Below are 27,672 nucleotides of genomic sequence, written 5' to 3' on the forward strand. Positions count from 1 at the left end.
ACATAGGTAAAACTGAGCGGAAGCTAAAGAAGCGCATATATGAGCACCAATATGCCATCACTAGACAAGATGAGTCAAATGCCCTGGCGAAGCACGTCATATTACACCAAGACCATCATTTTAAATTCACTGTCCTGAAACAAATCAGGCCGGATGATCGGGGTGGCCCTTGGCAAACCCAATTGGAGATGGAGGAATTGTACTGGCAGATTCGTACAGCATCTTATATTCATCCAGGACTTAATGACCATGTTTCGATTGGGTGTTTACTTAAATATTTAGCCCTTAAATGATAAACCCCCTTCCTTTCCTGGTTGTTTGACTGAGTAAACTTTTTTTGGTTTACGGGTATTGGGTTGGGTGGATGAGTTGTATAAGTGTATTCTGTGACAGTTGTTATTGTAAGTCCATTTTTAGTTGACTTTCGTATGTGCCATTTTTCATATGCACTATCATACATAGTTATTATAGTGTGCACTTGTGCACACTGTAAGCATGAAAATGCTATAAAGTTTTTAATGTCATTTGGTCACATTTACACGACACACTGTCCTATTAAGGTTGTATAAAGTTCAATATTGATTTTCAACTATTACTGGGTACATTCATCATTATTATTTTAAGTAATAATATTTATATTTAATATGAGAATGTAATACCATGTGGTTTAAATGTCAACATTTCCTTATATAGTTGTAGGGTTTGATGAATACATTATTCATTGAAGTATTTGTATGTATTTTTTTACTGCAATTTTAAAGTTGAGAACTTTTTTTGATGAAAGTTTATGTGGTCTTTATGCTAATGTTTTTTATGTCTCTGCTTTTTGGTTTTGTTTTACCTTTGTTTTGGCTCGTTTTTTATATATTAAGCTTACCTATTAAGCATATTAAGGTGTTTTTTATTAATTAGTTTATTGGTAATGATTGACAGAGCATGTATTTAAACCTGTGTTACATTGTTTTTATGTTTTAGTTTTCTGAAGAAGGAGGGTCACTGTATCCTCCGAAAGCGTGTAGCTAAAGTTGGAAAGTTTTTTGGATTAAAGCCTTGAAGTCTTGAAATTGGTGCGCATTCCAGCTCTTTTTGGTGGTTTTTATCTGGTTTTAATTTTTTCTGACAATGCTGGATTTGACATTTCCTCATTCTATATTATGCAGTTTCACGTAACTACACTTTCGACTTTATAGTCTCTAAATACTAAAATTTGATATTATAGTATTTCGAGATTATAAAGTGAAACTATATATATATATATATATATATATATATATATATATATATATATATATATATATATATATATACACACACACACACACACGCACACACACACACACACACACACACACACACACACACACACACACACACACACACACACACACACACACACACACACTGCAAATTTCAAGAACATATCAACTGTAAGGAAGTTCAGCTAAAATAGACCACAAACTTTTGCAAAATATATTCAGCAGGCATTTATACAGAGCATCTCTGTAATTACAGACGTTTTCTTTTTCATCTAGAAGTATAACCCAAAAGTAAAATACGCCATACACCAAGTGTTACTTCTGTGGCAGATCATAGAGGGACATCACTGTATTCTCTCCACCCTAAATCCAGTTTCTTTTGTGGGGATTTTTCTCATGAAATTAATCATAGTGACAAGGTACAATGTATCCAGCGTGGAAAGAAAGGACATACAGCTAGAAGGTGTGAACTTCATTGCAAGAGGTGTTCAAAGAGGGGACACTTTTGGATGGATTGTCAAGAGCAAACATGAAATAATGGAAAGGAAGGGGAAAGGAAAGAAAAATATGCAAGGAAGGGCAACAAGAGACTTGAAGAAAGAGTGAACAAGGTGAAGAAGAAACTGTAGAAAAAAAATATGGAGGGGAAAATGAGAGAGTGCATGCAGGGAGAGAGGTCAAGAGAAGGGACTAATACTAACATATTTGTTGAAGTGTTAGCCAGTAAGAAAGTTGATTCTGATGTTCAAGGATTATTTGTACATAAACCCAAGAAAAATATTCTTTTGGGAAACATAAGAAAATGTATATTTAAAAATATTTGCAATCAACCTAGAAATGTATGTACTGTACCTGTGTACTATGTATGTATTCTACCAATGTTCCAAATTTCAGCTGTACACCACAAATCTATTAATTACTTTTATTTTTAAATTAATATTTTTCTTGTTTGTTCTCTCCACTGTAACTGTTGATGTGTTGCATACCACTGCAAAAACATGTCTGTTGTAATTTGTGTGTATACTGATCATGTCTAAATATCTAAATGTATCTGTAATTTTTCTATGTGGAGCTTTTCTCCCCAGGCCTCTGCTGAAAAAAGGCCTTTTCAGCTCAGTCAGACACCCCCGGTTAACAAATGTAAAATAAAAATAAATAAAATAAATAAAAATAAGGAAAACAGCAATTTTATACGAATTTAAGTAAATATGAACATTATTAACACTGTAAGAAGGTTAGAGATACTGGAATGGTGTGCTAAATGTGACATGGATGTTATCCTGTTGCAGGTTGCAAGATATTTGACACGTTAAGAAAGACTGCAAAATATAATATGGAAGTTAGGAAATTAATATTCTCCTGGAGTATCTGTGTTATATAAAAAATGGTGAAAAGGGTCTAAATTAGAACTTCAAATGTTCTAAATAGAAAAAATGGTGAAAAGGGTCTAAATTAGAACATCAAATGCTCTAAATAGCAAAAATGGTGAAAAGGGTCTAAATTAGAACTTCAAGTGTTCTAAATAGCAAAAATGGTGAAAAGGGTCTAAATTAGAACATCAAATATTCTAAATAGCAAAAATGGTGAAAAGGGTCTAAATTAGAACTTCAAATGTTCTAAATAGCAAAAATGGTGAAAAGGGTCTAAATTAGAACATCAAATGTTCTAAATAGCAAAAATGGTGAAAAGGGTCTAAATTAGAACATCAAATGTTCTAAATAGCAAAAATTGTGAAAAGGGTCTAAATTAGAACATCAAATGTTCTAAATAGCAAAAATGGTGAAAAGGGTCTAAATTAGAACTTCAAATGTTCTAAATAGCAAAAATGGTGAAAAGGGTCTAAATTAGAACTTCAAATGTTCTAAATAGCGAATGCTGACATTAGCGAATGCAGGACCTCGAAGTTTTTTTTTTTATCGCAATACAGTGAATATCGGAATATCTGCCCTTTCCTCACTGTAATGAGATCTCAGGGTTGGAATATATATTTAGCAGGGGGTGTGGGGGTGCATCCCCCACAAGAATGTTTTGAGGGCCTGCATTTTCACTCATGTGAGCGTTCGCTATTTAGAACATTCAATGTTCTAATATAAACTCAGTGAAAATACTAGATGTAACATAGATAAGAAGGGAAGGTTAAATGCTGTGGGTGTGAGGTAGAGAGAACATGTTTATAGAATTATATCGTTATATTCATTTCTAACTAGCAAGGAAAGATACATTCAGTTTCATCAAATAGTAGACTATGTGGTAGTTAACATGAAAATTATAATTGCAGGGAACTTTAATTGTGATTTAAGGGAAAAGTGAAAAAATGTAAAAAGAAAGTAAAAGGTTTAATAAAACACAAGAAGTGATAAAATGTGGTAAATTAGCTATGTAGGGGAAAAGTCAATTAACCTATAAAAGAGGATCTGATATTGATTATTTTGAATTATTGGAAGGCTTGGGGCGTAGCGGATGGTGATACCATTGCAATGTATTTTTCAAACCATTTAGGTATGAGGATAGATGTGATGAAAGAAAGGGAGTATATTAAAATAATAGGGGGAATGAAAAAAATAAATGAGAAATTATGAGATGAAATTGGAGAGTGTGACGTGTTATGGACAGATCATATAACCACGAAGGACTTCTTTAAAAACTGGTCTGAATGGTAGACTGAATTTAATAAGAATTATAAAAAGTGCCCCCCCCCGAATGCCAGGATGATGTAAATAAGAACAAAGAAAGGAAACTATGGCAAAATGTATAGAAAATAATTACAGAATTTAGAGAATAATGTTTGTGTCTTTCGGCTTTTCCCGGTTAGGGGTCGCCACAGTGGAACTCCGGTCCACTAATGATTGGCAGTAGATTTTTACGTTCTGGCTTGCCGGGCCTAACGCACAACCTTCAAAGAAGGAACGCCCATTCACGCATGTCACCACACAGAAGACGCTCTAACTGAGAATCAAATGGGCAACGTCTAACTGTGAGGTGACAATGCTACCACAGCACCACCACCGCAATAATTTATACAGGAGAATATTATGGTATGGAAAAAGAAACATATAAAAAACAGAGAAGAAAGGCATTACTGTATAAGCAGAGATATTATTTACAAGGGAGAAGGAGGGACACATCTACATTTTTGGGTACAATAGTAAAGGAGAATTTTAGTATAATGAAGGAAATGAAAAATGTACAATGAGAGGTACAAAGAACACAAGATAAAATGATGCATTGTAGTGCAGCATGGGACATTTGTATAAGAGTAGAAAGAAGGAAAATAAAAGGGAATGGAAAGTAAAAAAAAAAATCCAGAATGAGTTATGGAAGAATTTGAAAAAGAAATTATTAGTGAATTGGATGAAGAACTTGTGAAAGTTAATGCTGATTCAATATCAGGCTGAGATGGTACAGGGTATGGAACATGCAAGAAATGAATGGATTGGTAATGAGTGTATTTTGTAAATGTACCGAATGAATGGTTGAAGGAAGGATTTGTTTATGAAGAGTTATTTAGTGGGATATAAACATTTATATGGAAGATGATAAGAATGAAATAAAACATTGGAGAGCCATCACAGTAAATAACACAGGTTTTATATATATATATATATATATATATATATATATATATGTGTGTGTGTGTGTGTGTGTGTGTGTGTGTGTGTGTGTGTATATATATATATATATATGTATGTATGTATGTATTATGAGAATAATGCAAAGGAAAATGGAAGGAAGGATGATGAATATTATGCAAGAAAGTATATATGGTATAAAATGGAAAGGATGTCAAGAATTGTTACTGGTTGTGAGAGAAATTGTTGATAATATTTTAAGTAAAAGAGAGGATGTGAAACTTTATATTATATTATATTATATTATATTATATTATATTATATTATATTATATTATATGTTTACTCATGCATATCCAAGCTTATAGCTTTCCACTACAAATGCTTAAATGTAACATATTATGTTTCATCTTAATAGTCTGATTATACCAGTATGAATGTATTGCACCAGAAGGGCTGTATAATTGTATGTGACGTGTTTATGTCATGTTAATCAAGTCTATATCATACTGTGCATCATTTCTAAAATTGCAATGTTAGAGATTATGTTAATATTTTAATTTACCTCAGCTAATTTGCATAGTATCTTGCATCTCATTGTATCAATGGAGCTTTTCTCCCTGGGCCTCTGTTGAAAATGGGTTTTACACCAAGATGGAATTCCCTGGTCAAAAACTGAAAATGTATAAGTAAGTAAGTAAATAAATCAATAAATAAGAAATTATGATGCTAAAGGCAGAAAAGATTAATTGCTATGGTGTGTATTGCTACACATAATGTTTTGTTTTGGTGTATATATCAGAAGATGAGCTTGGTACAGTACAAACCTAATTTTATATGATCAATGTAATACAATGCATGCAGTCTCTTTGATACATATACATGGGTTCCTATCATTTGATCAAAAATTCATCTGACTGAATCACAAAAACTGAACAGTGTAGGACTGTATTGGCAATATGTGATTGTGCCATTTTTGATCAAAGGTGTTATTAGGTAAGAGAGACTAGTATATTATATGTAGTTTGCAGTGGCCGTCTTAATGTCATTCCACCAGATCTGTAGATGTTTGTGTTTGTACAAAAGTACTGTTTCACTCACAGTTTTTCTTCTTCTCTCCATGGTTTGTGTGATTATGGCAAGAATATGTATAAATAAGGGTGTGCATGTGCTGTATTTACCTTGTACAATTTTTTTCTATCTTTTGTGATTCAGTAAAATGATGTTTTGATAATTTGTGCTCAGTGTTTTATTTATTTATTTCTTTTGTTTCAGACAAATGAAGTTTTTGAACAAATGACAGGAATCCATATTGATGTAGGCAGAATTGCAACTGGCCGACACAATGCTGGATGAGTGGCTTTAGTGTGAAAATGTAAAATCATGGTGCATAGGTTCATAGTTCATATGTAAGTACTTGGCAAGCTGCCAGTGTGGAACATTTTAAGCCTAGCCAATTCCCCTTTCCGAGGCGAGAATCAAACCCTGTATTTTGTGTCTGTGAAGTAAACACCTTAGCCATTATGCTAACTCCTAAAGGGTGGTGAGTTTGAACACAACATATTGTATTGTGAGAGCCAGCTGAAGACATTTTCAGGGATGTATCACTTTGTGTTATTGAATCAAGCCTAACAGACTTGGAGCTACAGAGGTTTTCTCCAATGACTGCTCTGTAAACAAGCTTCATCCAGTGGAACTAGTCTTATTAACAAATTAACCATACATATGCATAGCATTTTGTTGATAAATGTGTAAAAAGTTAATAGACTTCCTTTCAGAAATAAGTATCTTTATCTTTTATAATAAAACAATTATTATCATCTGCAAACTGTAACATCAACACAGCCCAAATTCTTCAACATATCTCTGATGCAGACAAAGAAAGGCAAAAGTACAATAAAACACACACAAATGTTTCATCCACTACAGGTCCTCCCTCAGACTGGCCAGTAAGCTTCATGTAATGGTGCAGGGTCTGCTTCAAAAAGCTAAGGATAAGTGTAAACCTCAGCATACTTGCAATATTCAGCTTGAGTGCTATAATTCCTTAGTTGAACCCATCTGGTTATAAACAATACATCCAGTCCCTTCCTAGAAGGATTATCCATTAGCCAGGTCCATACAAACAAGGTTTTATTGTGAGGTTTAGTCATATGACACAGACATAAATGTACAAAGAGTTGTACTTTTAAGGATCATAGGATCATGGGAGGTTACTAAGCTAATGGTCCTAGGGCCCTTGCAAGCCTAGCCAAGGTTGTATCCCCAAATAGAAACCTCAGTCAGCACCTGTTGCCCCTGTCAGTGAGGGGCACAGGTGGAACTCCTAGGACAAATTTGTTGTTTTCCCATCCACTCATCTAGGTTGCACTTGAAGAGGGTCAGTCAGGTACTCTGTTTGGTGTTAATTAGAATTTATCTAAAGAAATCTCCTGACATTGCAGAGGCACAGATTATCTGGCCTGTGATTCATTACTTATATAAGCTGTTATTTTGTGGTGTACTAATTTACACCTCTATACCCATATTGTAAGGAGAACTTTTTAATCGGGTGCCTAGCAACTAAAATTCATTCTACACATTGCAAACCTTACATTTCCATGATTAACATACAATTAAGTAAACATCCTCCAAACTTTTTCCTTTTAATTGTTGTTTAACTTTTCCATTATTACAGCCTCTGAAAGTAATAGTATTAAGGTCCAAGATGGCTACGTCACTTAGCTTTATCAAGCAGCTGAAACTATTAAGCAATGAGTATACACATGCTTTTAAAGCTTCAACAGTAACAAAATTAAAGGATTTCTACACATGCTTGAGGTGAAATTGCTCAAGCTTCATTACCTTGCAGAAAAAAAAAAAGAAAAGATGAATGGCATAATGCCAAATGCCTTTTCCTATAGGAAATCACTGCTGGTGTAGTTTCTAATTTTGTACCAGCAATGACTCATATCTTTACGGAGATTTCTTTCTTCTACATATTGGTGCAACTATGGAGTCAGTATATATATATATAGATATAAATGTATAAATATATAGGCGCACACACATTTTATATATATATATATATATATATATATATATATATATATATATATATATATATACACACACACACACACACACACACACACACACACACACACACATATATATATATATATATATATATATGTGTGTGTGTCTGCAAAAAATCAAGAGTAAAGGACTTTTTCACCCTTTTGAATTTCTGGTATTGTTTCCATTCTTTTGTCAGCTCTCAGGAACTCAGTGTTTCATAGCGGAACCAAAAATAAAAACAGCTCATTTCAACTTAGAGCTCATTTTTTCTGACTTCATGGTCTATGGATTTCAGTACAGCAGCAAGCAGAAGGGACTGCAGATTGGAAATCCCTATTTTTCCCAAACAATAGGCAAATACCATTAGCACCTCAGAGTTATTTCCTACTGTATTATTTCTGATGAGTGCTATATCCTGGTTCAGAATATCCAGAGGCAACATATGAAGATGCTATAATTTAAATGACACTGGAAGTTATGTGTCCTGATTTCTGTCAATATCTGCTCATGAGAAGCCTGCAGAACATTTACCTTAATATAGTTAATGTACATGCCTCACCAAAATTTGATACACACCAGATGTCTTTGTCAAGAGTGTTATCAAGTCTGTCTGTACTGTTAAATAATAGTTTCCACAGTTCCTCATTAAGTTACTCTTTCACTGTAGGATTATTTTAGAAGAAGTTGAGGCAAATCAGTTTATGCAATTGAAATAAGTTGTATTTCCAGAGGGTGAACTTAGAAAAATGCTTGTTCTTTGCACAAAAGTTTAATAAATTTAATGTTTTGTGATATTCAGTGCTGTGTTTGATGCGTATGAATCTATTACAATTTGCATTATTATATCCTATTGAAAGGGATCCAAAGTCTATCAAAGTGATGTAGCTGCGACAGACCTGTTCAAACTTATGTGTTGTTTGAGTAAAAACAGCTTTTATTGCAAAAGTGAGCCCTTTCTTTCTAAGCATTCTACTCTCAGACAGTGATAAATGTTACAGCTTGCAGTCCAGAAGATGCCTTTGGAGCTTTTGAAATGCCACATCTAAGCAAGAGTCTAAAATATGTGAAGAAGAAGGCATTATTGAAAAATTCCTTTTGCTGAAGTGTGGGCAACACTAAACAGAAAGGCACTTCTGACATAAAATGCAACTAAATAAACAACATCTGGACAGAATAACTTATGTGGAAAAACTATCCAGACATCCAGAGAGCCAACAGTAGGAATATAAGCATTTTATTATGATAACATAATCCCATTACTTTTTTAAATACTATGGTTGTGAGCTTTTTAAATTTAACTGAAAAATATCATTTGCAAATAGTAATGACCACTTGTGTACTTATTTAAAATGTGCAAAGTGAAATACCGCTTATTTATTATTTTTCCTTAATCAGTCCTGCCTACAAGAACCTTGTTATATAATTTGCCAGTACATGTTTCTATACTTTGTTCAGTTTGTAATACTATTAGAACATGTTTGTGTTTATATTTGCTTATCTCTTTCTACACAAATAAACATTTTTGGAGATCTTGATCTGTTGAACAAAGTATTTAATAAGAAAGGGAGAACAGACTGTACGCAAGGAATTCTTTGCAACCTGTTTCTGTTTTACATATATTTGGGATGGTCTGGCAAGACAGAAATATGTCCATTAAACTACTCAAGGCTGCCATTCCAGCTTGGCCAAGTTAAATAACTAAACAGATAATCAGAGAGCATCAAAGCAGGACTTTCAGGAATCAAACCTATGACTACAGAATATATCACAGTATCACATTTTTTATTAGGATAATCAATACTCTGTATGGAGAGTGCATCATATTTTACCTTCTACTTGTGCAAAATGACATATATTGTAGTGAACACATACTCCTAAAAAAGTTAGCTTTCACATATACATATGAAGCCCAAATGTCATATGGTTTCTAGTAAGGAAATAAATTTACCCAACCTCTTGTCTATTTTCATTAAAATTGTTAGCTAACTTGGGAAAGAGGACAGTAAAAAGACTTGATAAAGATAGTGAGTAAAACAGAAATGTGTTATGCTGTTAAAAGTCTGCCAGTTAGCAAATAGGATTAAATGTTTGTGCTGTAAATGAGCTACTTCCTGTGGTACAGGGTTTGATTCCCTCAGCCTTCAATTGTCTGCTGTCTTACCTTAGGCAAGTAACTTAATTAGGCAGTGCTTTGGGGCAATTGAGAATTTGGGCGAAGCTCATTAAGGGTCTCCTGGACTGCATACCTAGTAACTACCTAAATAAATTGTCTGGTATCAAAAGGGATAAGTACAGATTTTTGTTAGGAATGCTATCAAAAGTGTTATCGTCAGTGTCAGTGGATACTGACTTTAAAGCATCAAGTTGATCAGTAAAAAAAAAAAATAGTACTTGAGTGAAGCACTTTTGATTTATGTAGTAAGAGGTGTCATATCTTAGTTGTTACATGCGAAGGGGCAAATGTCCCTTTCCACAAGATGCAATAACCTCTGAATTGAAGGAATTACTTCTAACAAATAATGGTATAAGAGATATTCTCCAGTGCACATGGGATACGGGGGATACGGGGGCTCTGTCTCCCCAACCCTGGGATACCTATTGACAAGAACAAAAAAAAAAATGTGAAGCTCAACCAAATGAATTTATGAAAAAACATACTCAAGAAATCTGTAGTTTGCAACAGCAAGAAAGCGTTTATTTTTGCTGGTTAAGCTTTCCTGCAATAACCTTTATTTTGAAATACTAATACCGTTGACTCACAGATGCCAGGAAAGCAGAAACACAAATGGGTGTAAAACCCTACTTGAATAAACTGTGATCTTGTAATTCAGCAACAGTGCAAAAATATTTATTGAATGATTTCATTTAAGGAGATAGGATTGGGGATATAATTAATAGGTTCCTTTTCACCAAATGGAAAACTTCCTAGATGTCTCATCTTTTTTTTGTTTCAGTTGAATACCATGGATGTCAGCTCAATTTTGCTGTGTTGTTGAAAGTAGTAAAATCCCTGGAATATCAAGGACTCAGCCATAAAACCATTACTGTACATAACTGGTTAGAACGATTTTCAGCAACACAATTTCACTATAGACCAAGAAACCATTCAGAGCGGATAAGCTATATGGTTCGCACAAGAAAACAATCAAGCAAATTCCAAAAAAACAAAGATGTGGTGAACCAAACCAGGATGGAAGATAGCCACATAAAACAGTTCTTCAGAATGTATCAAATTGTTTATTGTTTACTGTGAGTGCTTTCACAGTTGCAAAGCCTGCTTCCTCAGACAATTTCACTACGTTTATTGTTTGACAGATATTCATCAAATTGTCATACAAGGAGAGTGGCAAGGAGAATGATAAGGAATGAGAAAAACATAAGAACAGATTCACATGGCTGGCAGAAAATTAATACATGCGCCATCTAATCTGCATATTAATGACATAATAAGCTTCAAGCCTCGCCTAGCTCCACCCACAACTCTCATTATTGATTGGAGAAGCTGCATTTACTATTTACATCACAGTTTATCCTCCCAGCCAGGCCCTCCCAGTCCATATCAGCGTATAAGGATGGCTGTGTGGTTCTCTAAAGCATCCTTGTATTCATTCATTACCTCAGGCCATACTAAATTTACAAAAATACCATTGTATGAAACAATGTTCTTCCTCAAATATCCTCTGAGCTGTCTACATTAGATATGCAAGTTTGTCCCATTGTTCTCATGTGTTTTCTTTTTTGACTACCTCACCCATTCACTCTTTCTTCAGTCCAATGCATGATAAGCTCATATCATTCCCTTTTTATACTTCATTGTGCTAGCAGTTGTACCTTATTTATTTCCTTTTTATACTTTCACATGAAGATAATGTTTTACTTTTGCTCTCCTCTAAACAGCATGTCTGTTTTGTGATTATATGATGACACGTTCCCCAGATGGAGCCTTATAGCCTTATTGTTTTTATTTTTCTTTTGGCTATATTCTTCGTCTGTACCACAGTACTCAGCTAGCAATTCACAGTGTGTTTCACACCGGTTTCTTAACAAAAGAGTTGAAAAACAAAATGAAAAACATGTACGGAGCTGTGGCTCTTAAACTTTATTCACTTACTTAAGCACTTTTGTCCTAGGTATCCAGGACTTCATCAGAGTACCCATTACTCCTAGTCAAGTGCTTTTATACACAAAATGCATCACCTGACACCTTAATAAAAAAAAATTTAATAAATTATACAATCAAATCATGTATCAATGTACCTAAACCATTGCTTCAGTAAAAACTATTTAAATCAGGTAGAGGAACATGAATATAAAAATGCACCATACATCAGGCAGACCAATATAAAAATCATAACAGAGGAATGTAAAAAAATCACCCAGTGGAATACACAAAAAAACCTACAAAAGTATAAAAAAGTTGGAAAATTAACCCAAGCTCCCCTATTAAAATACAAAACTGTGAAGTCAAACCAAAAAGACAAAGACACATGTCAAGATGTTGCAAGAAAATCTTTAAATGGCCAATGAAGCTTTTAATTTCAGTATACTGCTAACAGATATTATATCATTCAAACCAGGAGGGACCAAGGCATTGCATCTGATCTACCACCTCAATTCCTTGCGCTCCAAGAATAAATTAATGGGGCCTCAAGGTCTTTGGCCATGAATTTAAAAAAATGTTTAGGGTTATCTTTGATATGGTTGAATAAAGCATTTTTTCATCAACCCTCAGAATATGCAGGTCATAGAGCCTATTATTAGGGCCCTTATGGTCTTCCCAATGTAAAACCATTGACACCTTTGGCACTTGGCCACATACACAATGCCTTTACTATCACAGTAGTATCTAAAGTTAGGTCTTATAGTTCCAAAACTCTTTAAATAAATGTTGGATCCTTCAAATATAAATCAACATTGGGAACGATGCCCACATTTAACTATTGTTTCCTTAATTTCTATTCTTGGTAGGGGCCTCCCAAAGTCATAAAACAGGTGCTCTTTTTATATACCACCAATGAGTTCTCTCCAGCTTTATTCAAATAATCCTGCTTGACCTCAAACAAGCACTGATGTACTCCAAGAATAAATTAATGGGGCCTCCTTTCAATCCCAAGAGGGGTTGGCAATGTTTTATGAATCCTTCTAGGTGGAGATGGTTTTGGACCAGACAAGCAGGCAAACATTTGGAGGTCACTTGTCAAGGTTCATAGGTTCATAGGTTCATAGGTAGGTACTAGGCTATTGGCCCTGGGGCCTATACAAGCCCAGCCAAAAAAGTACCCTGGCTTTTGCCACCCAAGAAAATTATTTTCCTGTACCACTGTCGAGCAGAGCCACAGAGGTGATCCCTGGGGTGAATTTGCTATTTCCCATCCAATCATCAAGATTTTTCTTGAAGAGTGCTAATGAGGAGCTTTGTTTGATATAGATAGGTAGTTTATTCCAGAGTATGGGAAGTCTCTGGGACAGGAATCTATCCCTCCGGCATGTTCTGTTTATTGTGGTGACAAGGTTTAGGTCCCTAGATCGTGTAGCTCAGAGAGATTGGGATTTCTTTAAGTGGAGCATGTCCAACAGCTCTGGGTTTGACATGACTTTTTTATAATGTCCTAGTTTTTATTTTTGTGTGTGTAGTCCTCTAGGTGATTTTTTTACACTCCTCTGTTTTGATTTTTATATCGATCTGCCTGATGTATGCTTCGTTTTTATATTCATGTTTATCTGCCTGACTGATGTAGTTTTTATAGAAGCAATGGTTTAGGTACACTGATACATGATTTGATTGTATAATTAATTAATTTTTTTAATTAAAGTGTCAGGCGATGCATTTTTTTGTATAAAAGCACTTTACTGGGAATAATGGGTATTCTGATGAAGTCCTGGATACCTAGGATGAAAGCGCTTAAGTTAGTGAATAAAGTTTAAGAGCAGCAACTCCGTACATGTTTTTCCTTTTGTTTTTCAAGTTTTGAGTTTTGTTTCTTCTTACCAAGAGTCTTGTATGATTAACCCCAATGGCCCTTTTCTTTAGTTACTGCAACTTGCCCAATATGCATGCATCCCTTAGTCTTGGCACCAATATATATTGCTTTACATTTTTGCATTTAATTTAAGCCATTCTGTTTAGTTCATTATTTAATTCTCTCCCAGTCTCTTATTATCCTTTCGTGACTTTTCACCCATATCAGCTAGTCCTCTTCTGTAACTGCATGCCATCAACAGAAAAGTAAACTGTCTATGTGATTTACCGACATCATCATCATCACCATCATAATAATAGGTTCATAGGTTCATAGGTAGGTACTAGGCTATCAGCCCTAGGGCCTATGTAAGCCTAGCCAACAAGGATCCCTGGCTTTCACCACCCTGGATGCTATTTACCTGTGCCCCTGTCTTGCAGGGCAACCAATGTGATGCCTGGGGTGAATTTCCTATTTCCCATCCACTCATCAAGATTTTTCTTGAAGAGTGCTAGTGACGAACTCTGCTTGACATAGATAGGTAGTTTGCTCCAGATTATGGGAAGTCTCTGGGACAGGAATCTATCCCTCCAGCATGTTCTGTTAATTGTGATGATGAGGTTTTGGTCCCTAGAGCATATGGCTCTGAGGGATTGAGATTTCATTAGGTGTAGCATGATCAGCAGCTCAGGGTTTGACATAGCTTTGCATGTTAGGCAGAGATCACCTCGGAAGAGGTGATATGCTATGGAGTAAAGCCGGAGTTTTTTGAGGTGGTCAGCGGAGGGTAACTGTTTGAGTCCCATAATCCTCTTTGTGAAGCATTTTTTGGCCTTTCTAAATGCTGCAGATGCCTTGTAAGGTACATTCCAAATTGGGTGTTTTACTCTATAATGGGTCTGATGAGAGTGGAGTAGAGGGGGGACAATGACTTATTTTTTCATGGATGAGAACCCTTTCATGATGAGGTGTGCTAAGTAGAAGGATTTCCTGACTACTGTGGCAATGTGATTATGAAAGGAAAGGCTACTGTCCACTAGAGTCACAAGATCTCTTATCACACCTTCGTTGTTAAGTGGGCTGCCACCTATGTGGTAGTCCATGGGTACAGGGTTTTTACCAAAGGGGATGACAATGCATTTTTTGGTGTTGAGCTTGAGGCCATGGCTCTGACACCAGACATCAGTCTTGATGAGGCCCTTTTGCAGAATTTCCACGTTGTTAGGGGACTTGACTATGGCACCCGATTTGCAGTCATCTGCGAACTTTGTCAGCCAGAGGCCCTTTGTGTTGGCCTGTACTTCAGAGAAGTAGATCCGAAACAGGAAGGGACCCAAGACTGAACCCTGTGGTCCTCCACTTGTCACAGGTTTGGAGTCGGATTTGGAGTCCGCAATTTTTACAGTGTGGGTTCCGTCTGTGAGACAGTTGGCAACCCTGATGTACAGATTTATACCCAGCTTGGTGAGTTTATTTATAATACCAGAATGGGGGATGGTGTCAAAAGCCTTGGCAAGGTCGAGATAGGCTGTGTGGACTGCCTTACTCTTGTCCACGGCTTTGGTGACTGTTTCAAAGAAGTCGACCAGATTCATGAGACATAATCTCCCCTTCACAAATCAGAGCTGGCTGGGGTCCAGAGTTTGGAGGTTACCAATATCCTTGTTTATGAGTTTCATGATAATACGCTCCATGGCCTTGCAGACCAGGCTCATCAGGCTAATAGGGTGATAGTTCCCGGGGTCTGTGGTGGCTCCCCCTTTGTGGAGTGGTACAACTGTTGCTGTGTGCCATTCAGTGGGTACAAAGCCTGTCAAGAGGCTATGATTGCTTAGGTGGGGGGCTAGTTTGTTCTAAAGCTCATGTAGAATGTAGCCAGGGATATTGTCCAGTCCCATGGATGCTGTGTTCTTGGCTTTTGATAGCGCAGTTTTCACCTGTGCAGTTGTGATTGCAGGATCACTGCATTCTTCCGGTATGGATATGGGCCCTTTAGGAAGTGAGGGGTGATAAAGTTGGCACTCCACCTATCATCCAGGATGTTGGCGATATCAGTTGGTTCTGTGAATTTTGTGCCATTGTGCTGTATCTCAGAGCAGATCTGGGTGTTGCCATTGAGATTCTTGACATAGCTGTAAAATACTTTGTGGTTGTCCTTAGAGTCAGTAGCAATCTTTTATTGATTTATTTTATTTTACATTTGTTAACCGGGATAGTCCAGCTGGATATATGTCCATTTTCAGTGGAGGCCCAGGGAGAAAAGCTCCAAAGAGACAATTTTTACAGAACATACAGACAAACTTGGGTACATATTTCATCTAGATCCATTAGGGTATCTAGTTATTGACACTTATAGGTATAAACTACAGACACTTATGGTATAAACTACAGACAGATACAGTTTACAATAGTCATAAACAGTTTTACATTGTTCATACTAACACTGTTATATGTATGTTATCATACCTTTGATGTGGTATACATTTATATGCAAGTAACAGATAGGACTCTAGTTTAGGACAATGGTTACAATAGTCTGGAGTTGAACAGGGACATAACCATTTGTTGCTGAGGTAGTTGTAGATAGCTTTTTTTAATGTAGGTAATGAGATAATCAGGGATAAGGATGTAGGCAGGGAGTTCCAGATTTTGGCCACATAAGAAGAGTAAAGGGAGTCTCCAGCATGGTTGTTGGATCGAGTAACGGCTAACTGTAATTTGTCAGTTGAGCAGAGTTGCCTAGGACAGGAATATTGTTGGACAATGTTAGCCAGTGAAGGTGATATATTTTGTTGATAGAGTATATTGTGAGTAGTAATCAGCTGACTATAAATAATTAACTTAGGTAGTTCCATCCAACCCATTTGCTTTAGGTTTAGGCAGTGATGTGTTCTGTAGGAGCTGTTGTTGGCAAATTTGGCTATCTGATTGTAGCAGATTGTCATTTTATTGATTTCTGTTTTGGATAAGTTAATAAAGATGGGTGAGGCATACAGTAGTGTTGAGAGAAGGTGTGTATGTGCAATTGTAGTTCTAGCATTATGGGTCAGGAATGCTTTATGTTTGTAGAGGCTACCTAGCTTTTTGTTAGTATTTTTAATGGCCAGATTAACCCGTGCATCAAATTTGAGCTTATTCTCAATAGTAATACCTAGTAGTTTTGTCTGGGCTTCAGGTGATATGGGGGTACCATTATTAGAGTGGATAGTAAAGGTGCAGGTGGGGGCAGTTGTAGTTGAGGGATGAAATAGCAGGAGCTTGTTTTTTTGGGGTTGAGTATCAAGCCATTCTCAGTGAGCCATGTTTCCACTGAGTGAAAGTTATCCTGGGTCTTTTTGTGGAGGTCTGGTAAAGTAGGGGCATTACATATTATAGTTGAATCATCTGTGTATTGTATAAGGCTTGAACCTTTTGCAACTGAGTGGAGATTTATAAAAATTGAGAACAGCAAGGGGCCCAGTATAGATCCCTGAGGTACTCCGAGTGTTACAGGTAAGAGTGGAGACAAGTTATTATTCCATAGTACTGCCTGTTGTCTATTGTTGAGGTAGTTTTTAAAACCAGGAGACTGATGAGCTATCTAAGCCTAGGCTTACAAGATGGTAGATTAATTTCTCATGGTTGACCATATCAAATGCCTTTGATAGGTCTAGGAAGAGGGCTGAAGAAAGCTTACCATTATTCCTGTTGTGATTAATGGTATCTATGAATGCTAGCAGGGTGGTGGTTGTGCTATGTCCTGGCCGAAACCCATGTTGTGTATGAGATATGAGCTCTTGATCAATAAGATGTGTCATTAATTGATGGTGAATACATTTTTCTAATATTTTAGCAAGTGGGGATAATATTGCTGTTGGTCTGTAGTTAGATATGGCATAAGAATTTCCCCCTTTGTGAAGGGGTATGATATAGGCAGTTTTACAGATCAAGGGTACTTAACCTTCTGAGATGGATCGGTTTATTAGGATTGAGACTGGTTTAGCTATTTCATTTGCTGCTAGTTTTAAGAATTAATTGGGGAGGGAATCTGCTCCTAGTGTTGTTGGTTTTAGTTGGGATAGTAGTTTTCTTATATAGGAGGTTGAGGTGGGTTGTAGCTTAAATGTGGGGCTGTTGTTAGGTTTGGGGGGATCACTAGTAGTATTTGTATAGGTTTGGTTTTGGGCAAGGGCAAGTACAGTCTCAGTAAAGAATGAGTTAAATAATTTAGCTATGTTTTCTTTTGTTAAGCCTGTTGTTGGGGTGGGGTAGTGGTTTTTCCAGGGTGTAGTAACCTGTTTAAGCCTGCCCAGAATTTTTTTGGATTGTTCGAGTGTTGGGTTTGATGGGTTATAAAGTAATTTCTTTTATCTTGCATTACTAGTTTCTTAGTAAGATTTCTTATCTGTTGGTATGCTTGCTGTGTTCCTGGGTTTTTGTTGGACCTCCAGGCTGTCCAGGCTCTATTCCTTTCTTTTATTTTTTGCCTTGTTTCCCTTGTTAACCATGGAACTGTTTTGGATTTAACTCTGGTAGTTCTTGGAGGGGCATGCCTATTTAGTATCTCTAAGAAGGTAGAGTTGAAGTGTTTGATAGCTTCGTCTAGGGGTAGATAATACAGTTGCGACCAGTTGTAGAGCTGTAGATCTTGTAAGAAGTTTGGTAAGTTGAAGTGTTTTTTGTTTCTTATTGTTTGGAGTATAGGGGTTTGGGGGTGGTGGGAGTTATATTTGAGTAGGAAGGTAGTTTGATGGTCACTTAGTGAGTCAGGAAGGGTACCTGCTAAATATGAGCAAGGTATTTTGTTTAGTAAAATCCAGTCTAAAAGTTATTCTCTTTTACTATTTTTGTCGACTCTAGTGGGTTCTTTGATTAGTTGAGAGACGGTAAGTAGGTTGATATGATTAGTGGGAGCCTGGGAAGAGCATGTGAGCCAGTCAATATTAAAGTCCCCTAATAGAATAGTTTCTTGTGGCAATGTTTGTGATAGCCATTGTAGTAGATTTTCCATGATGGGGATATTATTGCCTGGGGGGGATATAGCCTGTAACTAAGTTGATAGTTTTGTTGTTACCTATTTTGAGCCTAGTTAAGAGTATTTCTGCCTTGTCCAGAGGGGGTAAAGTCAACTCAGTTTTAGCTATGGATAGTGTATTTTTATAAAGTAGAGCAATGCCTCCACCTTTCTTCTTTGGTCTATCTTGCCGAAGGATACTGTATCCAGGTGGTAGGATCTCTGTATCCTTGGTAGTTGGTTTTAGCCATGTTTCTGTTAAACTGATTATATCTGGCAGATATTGTGAGATTAGAGTATGAAGCTCATGTATCTTTTTGTTGATGCTCCTGATATTTAGATTTAGAATGAGTAAACTATTTGCTGGTCTGGTATTGATTTGGGTTAGTATGGGAGGTTTTAGATTAGTAGGAGGATTTGTATCATAAGGACCTGGGTTAGGGTGGATTATCTCCATCATTTAATAGTTCACGTTGTTGTTTTTGTAGACTTTTCACTATCTTTTGCAGTATTATTATGTGTTTGTGGGTAATAATGGATTTGGGATTGTTGTTGATGGGTTTAAGAAGGGTATAATTAGTGGCAGTGGTGTTGAATAGGATGGGGCTTATTGTTAGGGAGTATGTAGAAGGGTTGGGAGAGATAATGGATGTGGATTTATGGGTGAAGGAAGAGTTATTTTGTAATGAGTAGTTGTAACAAGTGATGTGGTAGGTAAATGCTAGGAGGAGTAGTAGGGTTGTTTGCTGGAGGTAGATGTTCATTGTAATTGGCCTTGGTTGATTGACAGGAATGAATTGGAGTGATGTAGTTAAATATATGAGGGTAGTAAGGGTAAGATAGGTAACAGGAAATGCAGAGGGTGGGAAGGATGTTGATTGGATGTAAGTTAATTGTGGGAGGGACTGGACAGGATTGGTAACAGGAAATGTAGAGGGTGGGAAGGATGTTGAGTGGATGTAAGTTAATTGTGGGAGGGACTGGCCAGGTATAAGTGTAGTTGATATGGGGGTGGGTGGGAATTGGGGGTAGGGTAGGGGAGCGGAGTGAGCCCGCAGGTCGAACAGAGCGGGTATAGCCAAGTAGTGAAGTAAGAAGGCAGGTAGTGAGGAAAATAATCAGAGATTTAGAAGGTAAGTTCAAGGTAATGTATACAAGGAGGTCAGGGGCTTACCAGTGGGGAAAAGGGAAGAAAGATAAGAATAAATTCAGAGAGACAAGGGGTGAGTGAGGTGGTACCAGAGGCAGGAATAAAACAATTTAGGTTTGAGGACTTGTTTTGTAGGAACAATGTAACTGGTAGGTCACAATGTTATACTGCCCTCTAGTGGTTATTCCTTGTAACATCAATAGAGATATCACAGGGGGAGATTGGGAGAGTTGTAGGGAGAGAAGAGGAAACAATAGAAAGCCAGGGGGAGAGTTACAGGTTAGATTAATGGATGGTATAGAGGGTAGTGAGTGGGAGACTATGGCTGCTGGTATTCCCGATAGGGGCCGCTCCCTTAAACTAATAAAAACAGGAATATGTTGCAGTTTTAGGAGATAAGGAGCAGGTTACACATACTTTTTAACTACAGTTCTTGCTTCCTAGGCCAGTACAGCACAGGGACAACAGTGGTCTTTTTCTGCGCTGGGATGAGGTAGCAGAGTTTGAGTATGAAGTCTGTTATTTCTGCAGGTCTTGACCAGCCTGAGGGGCACAATATCTGGGGAGGTTTACCCTGGCAGGAGGGTTACAAGCTAAATAGCCTGACAACTCAAATCAAACAATAGAGCTGGAGACTCTCTCTTCATTAACACTGTTGGGAAAATCTGGAACTTACTCCCCACTGAACTTTCAACACTTCCCTCTATTTCCTTGTTCAAAAATAAACTTAAGCTCTTCCTTAAAACACATTGGATGTGCCCCTGTACTAAACCTGACTAACCTACATGCTCTCACTACTTGTTTCAACCCCACCTTATATGCTCTAGCTACCTGTTTCTACCTCACTGTCTCAGCTCAGTAACAATCTCATCAGAATTCAACTATCATTCTACCTCTACTACCTAGCCTTACCTATTAGTATACTCTCATAAAAGTTCCAATCTTCACGATTAGAACTTTCTTACTCAACTTCTATTCCAGTCTTACTTTCCTTTTTTCCCCTTCTTATATCTAGAATTATATTATGTGTTTTACTATCAATCTTTCTGAACAGTTAAAATGCAGCCTCATGATAAATTGTATTATGTTTAGTCAATATTTTGTGTTATATACTCTATATACCTGTAACCACTTTTTAGCTAATACTGCTTTAGTTATTATTAATGTAGTCGATCTCATGTATGTACTTCTGTAGATATGTACTGTAATTGAAGTTTGGAGCTTATCTCCCTGGGCCTCTACTGAAAATGGACATATATCCAGCTAGACTAGCCCGGTCAACAAATGTAAAATAAAAAATAAAAATAAATAAAATAAACTCCTGTAATGTCCAGGTGTGTAGTCTAAACAAGTGGCATTCATTTTGCGAGCTGCCTTCTCCTACAATGCTGTCTGCCTCTCCAGATGACTTGCACAGACTCTACAAAACAGCCTCTTGTCCAACCTTCCCTTCTGAGTTCCTCAACTGAGTAGAATTCTTATTTTTATAGTTTTCATTGGAGGATTTTATGAGAGATCTCAGCTTCTTGCTGAGGCTGACCAGGTAGCACCTCCACTAATGGGATTTTATTCACTTTTGCAACTGTTTCTTCCTTCTGTTGTAGAGTTTGTTAATAGCAAAGGACCACCAGATTGGTTTCTTTTTTTAGAGTACTGCATCTTGGTTCTATTAGGGATGGTACGATCCATGCACCCATGTAGGTGCTTATCGAGTGGGTGTGTATAAGATTCAGCTGTAATAGCTGTATTGTCCATCTGCCTGGGTGTTGTGAAATTGGCCACATCTGTCTTAAGTAGCATGAAGTTGGCTTTGGAGAAGTTTTTTACAGTGGTTTCCTTAGTGGAGGGTGGGGGTGGGATATGGATATCTATGGTGATTGGTTTATGTTCGCATCTGACCAACAAGGATCTGACTTCAGGTGTGGAACAACTGTCACTCATATTGGTAAGTAATAGGTCTATGATAATTTTGCCCCTGGTAGGGGTGTGGACAAGTTGATCCAGGGGATTGGAGTTTATGAATTCTAGGAAGCGTTGAGGAAAGGAGTTAGCACAAAAGTAGTTTTACCAGTTAATGGTGAGGTAGTAGAAATCTCCCAGTATTAGGGTATTAGGTTGGACCCTGATAGTCTCTATTATATCAAGAAAAGAGGAGTGGGAATCCTGGGGCATGGTGGGGAATCTGTAGCCAGCTACAATATGGATTGTAGTTTTGCACAGAGTTAGTTGCACTTGTATAATTTCTGATGAATTATGTTGGGCAACTAGCCTGGAGGTGTGGTTGTCCTTAATGAATATGGACACACCTTTGCCCTTGGTGTTCCGGTCCTGGTTTGAAGGCCGAAAGGTATGGTATGAGTTATATCTTGGTAATGCAGGGGTGCTCTCTGGAGCCTTGAACCAGGTTTCAGTCACTGCACAGATATTGATATTCTCCATTTTAAGGAGTGCCTCAAGTGAGTGCATCTTGAGGTTTAGACTTTTAGTGTTGAGTAGCATTACCCTCAGTTTTTGCCTGCCTGCCTGTATCAGTTTATTTATTTATTTTATTTTACATTTGTTAACCGGGCTAGTCTAACTGGATATATTTCCATTTTCAGCAGAGGCCCGGGGAGAAAAGCTCCACATATAGACAAAAGAGGTGTAACATGAGCAAAAAAAAAAAAAAACAGATTACACTCAGATAGGACGTTGACAATGAACATAATTACCAAAAGAATAGGACTTTAAATTCCTAGACAATGTAAATAGCAACATGTTAAGGCTTATTACATCTTTTAAAACCAAGAAGAGAAAGTGCAAGACCAAGGAAGAGGAAACAACGATAGATATAGAGAGCAGATTTAGAAAGATATATAGTTATGGTGGTGGTTTTGTTTTTTCAGCTTTGCCTCAAAAAGACACTATAGGGGAAGCAAGAGCTTTGGCCAGTATCTGGAATCCCATGGGCGACAGGTGCAGGCCATCTCTAACAATGCATCATAGCCTGTCAACCATGTCGTACCAGGCAGACAAATACTGGATCCCCTTTGAATGACACCTGTAGTTTAGCCAATTGTTGAAGTCAATCATTTTGTGCTTGTATTGCGGTATCATTCTGGGCAAAGGTAGAATGCTACTCAGGGCTAGGGTCATACCTACCTGGATTACAAGATCAGAGAGCTCCTCCATGTCTCTTTTCATGTAATCCAGGGAGGTATGTCTCAGGTCATTCACACCAACATGGACAATGACTGAGTCATATTTGTACTTGTTGTGGAGTGACCAGAGTGCATGGGTTATGTGGCGGATCCAGGCACCTGACAGGCAGCTAACAGTAACCTTCTCCTTGTCTATTCTAGTGAGTGAAACATCAGTGTGCCTGACTATAGAGTCACCTATGACCAATGTGTTTATGATCAATGTGTTTGGTACATAGATTTGCCTTATGGGCAGTGGTTGAGTGTCACACTTAATCTGTGTGCTATGTGTCTTTTGGGTTGTGATTAGGGCTGGAGGTTGCTTGCATTTCTGCTTTGGAGGTGTCTGTTGTTTGGCCAGATTCTTATTGAGAGTCTCTGAGAATTATTTTGTGTATCTATGAGTGGGTCTTGGTGGTGTAAATGTACTGGGACTATGTGTTGTGTGTAGTGTGGAGTGGGTGTTTGCCTTCTGTTCCTGACTAACAAGTTCAGTCTTGGGTTGAGAGAGCTTTGCCTCCAGTTTGGCTAGATAAATGCATCCCTCACAGGTTGTATCGTTGGGTGGTAGGAGTAGAGGGTTGTTGCTGTACATGAGGCAATTGCTACATTGCCCCAATATGCCCAGATTGATCAGGTAGAGAGGAGAGAACACCAGGAGCTGTCCATTGGACATGCCTGAATAGACACTATTTACCTCTAGACAAGTGAGGAAAGTAAGTAGAAGAGCTGTTTACCTCTAATCAAATGAGGAAGATAACTACAAAAACTGTTTTCCTCTAGATAATGAGGAAGTTTAAGTACTGTAGCAGTTTATAACTTATATAGTGCTTACAACAAGTTCTGAACCAGTGCTGAGCACAAGGACGCAAATTCAGGTGCTAAAACTAAGAATCTGGCTAGTTCCAAGGGAAAAACTGAAAAGAAGACTTTATGGCACTGGGAATAGTTTAATCCTAGCTAAGCGGTCCTGCGTGATGCTCTAAAACTGGGCAAACACTGTTTTTTAAGCAGAAAGATGAAAGGGATAGAAATAACCCAAAACAGACAATGAAACTACAGTTTCTGGATTGAAACCACTCCTCCAGTGACAGATAGGCTGCTCCAAAGTTCACCACTCTCACTGATGAACAGAGAAGCTTCCCTCTATCTTAGAAAAGTCTGGGCAACACAGGAACTTACAAACAGCCCAGAGTTCAGCAAACTCTGAAAACCGGACTTGACTAGATCTAGAAATTCAGGAAAGGAGTATAAGGATATGATTTTTTTTTCAAAAAGTTGAGTCAAAAACAGCAAATAAACACTTTTAACACAGAAAATAGGCTGTCAGACTTGAGTGTGTAGCCTTTTACAGTTAAACAGATGAAAAAACACTTAAAAAACGAATACTTTAAAGTGAAAAAAATATTTGGCAATAAACAGTTCAGATAAGTAGAAAAGTTAAAAAAGTGGTTGGAATAAAGTGGCTAGCAATATCAAGCAATAAAAAGCAAAACAGAAGCGCTTAATCCACTCAAAGTCTCCTTTTCATTCACTACTCCTATAGAAATCTGCAGGACACCCAGGCAGGCTCTTGCTGAGGTAATACAAGAGCAAAAACTGTGCAAATATGTTTTTTTTCAGCAGAAAGATGAAAGGGATAGAAATAGCCCAAAACGGCCAATAAAACTCCAGTTTCTGGGTTGAAACCACTCCTCCAGCTACAGATAGGGTGTTCAAAGCTCAACAGTCTCACTGATGAACAGAGGAGCTTCCCTCTATCTTAGAAAGGTCTGGGCAACACAGGAACTTACAAACAGCCCAGAATTCCGCAAACTCTGAAAACCGGACTTTACTAGATCTAGAAAGTCGGGAAACGAGTATAGGGATATGATTTTTTTTTTTTTTTTTCAAAAAGTTAAGTCAAAAACAGCAAATAAACACTTTTAACGTGGAAAATAGGCTACCACACTTGAGTGTGTAGCCTTTTACAGTTAAACAGATGAAAAACACTTAAAAAATACTTTAAAGTGAAAACAGTATTTAGTAAAAAAACAGTTCAGCTAAGTAGCAAAGTTAATAAAAAAGCAGTCTAAACAAAGTGGGTAGCAATATCAAGCAATAAAAAGCAAAACAGGCACTTATTCCACTCAAAGTCTCCTTTTCTTTCTGTGCTGCTGTAGAACTCTGCAGGACACCCAGGCAGGCGCTTGCTGAGGTAATACAAGTGCAAAAACGCACAAACATGGGTTTTTAAGCAGAAAGATGAAAGAGATAGTAATAGCCCAAAACAGCCAATAAATCTGGAGTTTCTGGGTTGAAACCACTCCTCCAGCGACAGACTTTTCCAAAGATCACCACTCTCACTGATGAACAGAGAAGCTTCCCTCTATCTTAAAAAGGTCTGGGCAACACAGCCCAGAATTCTGCAAACTCTGAAAACTGGCCTTTACTAGATCTAGAAAGGTGGGAAATGAGTATAAGGATGTGATTTTTTTTTGTTTTGTTTCTTTTTTTCAAAAAGTTAAGTCAAAAACAGCAAATAAACACTTTTAACATGAAAAATAGGCTATCACACTTGAGTGTGTAGCATTTTACAGTTAAACAGATGAAAAAATACTTAAGAAATGAATACTTTAAAGTGCAAACAGTATTTGGTAAAAAAACAGTTCAGATAAGTAGCAAAGTTAATAAAAAAGTGGTTGGAACAAAATGGCTACCAAAATCAAGCAATAAAAAGCAAAAGAAGCAATCATTACTAACATTAAACAGGAATCTTTACTGACTATTAGCGTCTATATTACATAATCAAACTTCATATGTTCAACACCATATGATCAAACTTTTAAAAGTTTGAAAATGTAATAAAAAAAATAAACCAAAGAAAAACCTACCTGAGTGGTTTAATCAGTGTGGCAAGCACCCCTGAACCCCCCACATGCCCGCTCTTTAAATAAACCGACTCCGAGATCGCACTACAGTACAGAAAAGAGAAATCTTCCCATTCCAGACTGTACGGAGATCTCCGTTGAAACGATCAAACTTTTAAAAGTTCGATCATATGGTGTTGATCATATGACGTTCAAACTTTTAAAAGTTCAACAACATGATAGAAACCTGACTGTTATGGTGCCACAAAAACTGCAATATTTTCACTTGAGTAAACTCTACTTATGTATTTTTATGTATTCTGTACAGTTATGCTCTTGGAGTCAGAATATGCCGATTTTACTTGTGCCCTAGCCATTGATGTGGTACCACATCAAATACTTGATAAAGTTCTAGAAAGGTACATTCCAAATTAATGAATTAATTCTCTGCGTTAAATTTATGTGGTGGGATTTTTTTTTCAGATGGCATTCATACTGGCATTAATTCTGTGCCCTAGTTTTGCAATGTTCCCCATGACTGATGTCAGTCTAATATGTTGACAGCATGCAACTTTGGACTTATTCACACAGCTGTGAGGGGAGAAGAAATTGTACACATCCTTTAACTCATTAATAAAGTTAGCACTTTGTTTACCTCATTTTTGGCATTATCAGTTTCTTCCCATTCCTCTAAAAGTCTGTTTTGAATTCAGCTAGGTTATGTTGCCTCACTCAGTTTATTTTTTTTCAGATTTTTCCAGGTCCCTTTCTTTTGTGAGTAGATTATTATTTTGCACATTACAGCTACTCATTTTCACTAAACATCTCTATTTTCTTTTTACTTGCTTGTTGTGATGTTCTGCCACAGAACTTTTACTAGGGCAAGATGAAAACCAGGTGGAAGCTGGCACAATCAGCAACTGTCTTTGGGGCAGATCTGTGGCATTAGTATTTTGCCAGTGTCACAAATGACAGCACCCTCACCTTTACTGTGGAATGTTCAAAAGGGTGTGATTTCTATTCTCCTTCCAGGTGATTGGATTCATTTTTCATTACTGACACTGTAGTGCAGCAATAGGGAATGTTGCACTCCTAATAACACAACATTAAAATGAGGACTGAATTGGTAGCTTTGATGGACATAAAAGTATGCGCAGCACTTATCAAAAGGAATGGGCAATTTTCCCAGTGTCTTGGAAAAATGTCTCCTACTCACTAAGAATACCACCTCAGATCTCCCCTTGGAAAGAGGCCACAAGTCTAGTGGTCCTGCACTGATTAACAAAAGCAAAATAAAATACATTTATAAAGCCATGAGCCACTGTTTACAGTAAAATTTAACATGTTTTAGTAAATGTAGAAAGATACTTTTACAGTGAAGCAAACATTTTAGTATGGAATATTGGGTTGAAGGTACAACAGACTGTGCTACCAAGCCATTTGCCTTTTTGTTGGTTTGTTTCCTTACTGTGATATTCCAGTGAACCTACTCTCTTTTTCAGGGAAACCTAGGCCGATTTATCATTATAAAAGTCTCAGCACTACATGCATAAGGATTTATGTGCAGTGAAAGAAACAGAACCTTTAACTGGAGAAGGTATATGAACACTTTCTTCTGTATTATATAACAGTACTCATACCCACATTATTGATATTC

At 37.1% G+C, this 27,672-nt stretch overlaps 1 protein-coding gene across 2 annotated transcripts in view; it reads right to left on the reverse strand.

The window, feature by feature from the left end:
* The window catches only part of CNTFR (ciliary neurotrophic factor receptor), a 2,564,731-nt gene that overhangs the window by 911,929 nt on the left and 1,625,130 nt on the right, over positions 1-27,672 (reverse strand). The window lies entirely within an intron of this gene.

The sequence above is a fragment of the Protopterus annectens genome, chromosome 1.part1 (assembly GCF_019279795.1).
Source record: "Protopterus annectens isolate FY-2018-M chromosome 1.part1, PAN1.0, whole genome shotgun sequence".
NCBI lineage: Eukaryota > Metazoa > Chordata > Ceratodontiformes > Protopteridae > Protopterus > Protopterus annectens.